The sequence below is a fragment of the Sinocyclocheilus anshuiensis genome, unplaced genomic scaffold (genome assembly GCF_001515605.1).
Source record: "Sinocyclocheilus anshuiensis isolate Anshui unplaced genomic scaffold, SAMN03320099.WGS_v1.1 scaffold322, whole genome shotgun sequence".
Taxonomy (NCBI): domain Eukaryota; kingdom Metazoa; phylum Chordata; class Actinopteri; order Cypriniformes; family Cyprinidae; genus Sinocyclocheilus; species Sinocyclocheilus anshuiensis.
In genome coordinates this window covers 1,746,130-1,749,242 of record NW_015542366.1, presented here as the reverse complement: position 1 = coordinate 1,749,242, position 3,113 = coordinate 1,746,130, and the positions used below count along the sequence as shown (strand labels likewise).

At 34.2% G+C, this 3,113-nt stretch overlaps 1 protein-coding gene and 1 long non-coding RNA gene across 5 annotated transcripts in view; both read right to left on the bottom strand.

Annotated features, from left to right (window-relative positions):
• The window catches only part of LOC107692164 (mucin-17-like), a 41,904-nt gene that overhangs the window by 15,857 nt on the left and 22,934 nt on the right, over window positions 1-3,113 (bottom strand). The gene's annotated exons all lie outside the window — the stretch shown is intronic.
• The window catches only part of LOC107692168 (uncharacterized), a 3,589-nt gene continuing 1,255 nt past the window's right edge, over window positions 780-3,113 (bottom strand). The window contains exons 2-4 of the long non-coding RNA XR_001634621.1: window positions 1,184-1,236; window positions 989-1,016; window positions 780-858 (exon numbers count right to left, since the gene is read on the bottom strand). This is a non-coding gene — a long non-coding RNA (uncharacterized LOC107692168). The remainder of the gene's footprint in view (window positions 859-988; window positions 1,017-1,183; window positions 1,237-3,113) is intronic.

Sequence of the window (3,113 nt, the reverse complement as noted above, 5' to 3'; positions counted from 1 at the left end):
GGTGCAGTTGTTTCTGTAGATGTAGGCATTGTTGTTGAAGTGAGAGTTGTGGATTCTGAAGTTACAGCTGTTGATGTTGTTGGGTCGTTTGTTGTTATAGGTGTGGTTGATATAGCTCTAGTCGTGGTTTCTGCTGTTGTACTCTCTAAAGTTGTAGGCACCACTGTTGAAGTAATAGGTGTGGTTTCTGTACTCACAACTGTAGTTGTGGGAATTTCAGTAGTTGAGGATGCTGTAGTTACTGATGTTGTTACAGGTACAGTTTTTTCTGAAGATGTAGTCATTGTTGTTGAAGTAAGAATTGTAGATTCTGAAGTTACAGCTGTTGATGTTGTTGGATCGTTTGTTGTTGTGGGTGTTGTTGATGAAGCTGTATTCGTGGTTTCTGCTGTTGTACTTTCTGAAGTTGTAGGCACCACTGTTGAAGTAATAGATGTTGTTTCTGTACTCATAACTGTGGTTGTGGATTCTGAAGTTACAGCTGTTGATGTTGTTGGATCGTTTGTTGTTGTAGATGTGGTTGATGAAGCTGTAGTCGTGGTTTCTGCTGTTGTACTCTCTGAAGTTGTAGTGAGTTCAGTTGTTGTGAGTCCAAGTGATGTTGTGGTTACAGCTGTAGTAGTGGAAGGCTCAGCTGTGGTTGTGGATGCAGTATTTGTTGTTTCAACTGCAGATGTCGTTTCTGAAGATGTAGGCATGGTTGTTGAAGCAAGTGTTTCTGAATTTATAACCGTTGTTGTACCTGGAGAATCAGATGTGGTCGGAGCTGATGTTGCTGAGGTTGGAGTGGAAAGTACAGTTGTGGTTTCTGAAGCTGTAAATCCTGAAGTTGTAGACTGCGCAACTGTTGTTGAAGCGCTGGATTTTTTAAAAGAAAAATATTAGATCTAAAATTGAATTACCTTTTACAAAAACATGTTTGTATTAGATGAAAAAGCAATGACACATAATTGAAATACAAAAAAAAAATAAATCAATAATCACTTACCCAAGGTGAACAGCACACCACAAACACACTGTAAAGAGAAACACATTCCTGTAAAATCTTTCATTCATTTTTGTTTATATTGAGCCCAAAACAGAACAATTCCAAAACAAACTAGTATATATATATATATATATATATATATATATATTCCATTAATATTATAAATGACACACACATAAAAATTACAATACTTACATAGGGTGAATAAAATTTTCCTAGTGCCATCCTGCTTAGAATGAAAAAAACTGCTAAAAGAGAAAACAAGACATAGTTATTACTTTAATTGTTTTACAATTATCAACCTTACCCTTCATAAAAGAATATCTACAAATGAGTAAACTTTCTGATCAGGCAGAAAAGTTAAGGCAGGTAAAAAATTATTATTATTAATATTATTATTATATCAATTCAAAAGCCTACGAAAGCGATCGGAGCTCTGCACATAAACGTAGCGTAATATATAATAAAAACGTAGCGGGATATGTGTGTCTATGGTTAGCTGGGCAATGTCGACTTTTATGATTAGCCATAATACTTGAAGACTGCAGCCAATGGGCATGCTTCTCTATAGGTGCTAGTCGTACTCCTTACACAACAGGCGTGCGTTTCCCAAAAGCAACTATGGTGGCAAGTTCCGTCGTTACCAATAGATTTCAATGGAACTAACTACCATAGTTAGCTAAAGATGCTTTTGGGAAACGCACCCCAGATCTTAAAAGCAGACTGCTTCAGGTAGAATCTAGTATGAACGGTGATTTTGCCAAAAATCTGAACATCTTACTTTTACATCTAACTCTTAACAGATGCAATAACAAAAACTTTAGAGTAGAAAAATAATCTGATTTTGGAGTTTGACAATGAACACATTGCAACCATGCTTGGGACGGCCCACATAAACGAGCCAAAATGCTTTACGTCTTGAAATAATAATTTCTTAACATTAAACATTGACTGTCAGTCTTTATTCACCTGCTTCTCGTTGTTTATCATTCAAATTTATTAAAGTAAATAGTGTGAATTACATCGCTAATGTCATAGAATAGCACGGCAGGGCATATTGTAACGCAGTGTTACAACATACCCCATCTGCGCAACTGGAATTTAAAACTGGTTACTGTCTTCTGATAGTTAGCGAAGCATTAAAAAATAATTTAAACTGATAAATAACAGATTTGAGATTAAAATAATAGCAGATTTGTCTCATTTTAAATGAGTAATAAAAACCGAGATGAAAAATTTACTTAAGCCAGAAGTATAATTTTACTATGGTAAAATAAATGTTCAGCGATATCTTCAAAAGACTTTTGAATTTTGGCGCACTTTTTTTCTCTATATAATGTTGATATAGTAACTAGTAAATGCTGTAAATTTGGTTATGCTAGCATGTGTGGAAATATTTAAACCACGTGTGTTACAATTTACCCCGCGTTACTTTGTGCCCCGCGCTCCCCTATGTGTCTACGCTCTGGAGAACATCTAAGGTTTCAATTTACAAAGTGTTCTAGTAGCTTCGTTTATGAATGAATGTGCGTTTTTGAATGAATCGAGTGAGTCAATGATTCAATCATTCATAAAGACGGTCACTTGCTTTGCTCATGAATTATTCAGCTGTTTGAACGAATGATTGAATGAATTATTCAGTGACAAAGACAGGGACTTACCGCCACCTACTGGCAGTTTTAGTTTCATTTTTAAAGCATCATTTCAGTTATTTCAATTATTTAATATTTCTATATTCAAAACTTTTTTTAAAAAAGTTTTTTTTTCAAAACTTTTTATTTAAAACATTAATCTCATAACATTGTTATTATGCATTTAAATTAATTAATGCCAACGCTGAGCCCCATTAAACAGTGTAAATATACCGAAATACCACTTTTGGTGTTCTGTGCATCTCTGTAGTGCAAAGATTAATTTTGTTGATACTGGTTTCATTTGGTTGGTAACAGGGGCCATCATTTCAGAAGTGAGGGGGACAGAAATATATATATATATATATATATATATATATACCATTACAATATATAACATTTCTGTAATATATATAACTTACCAGTCAACAGTTTTTGAACAGTAAGATTTTTAATGTTTTATAAAGAAGTCTCTTCTGCTCACCAAGCCTGCA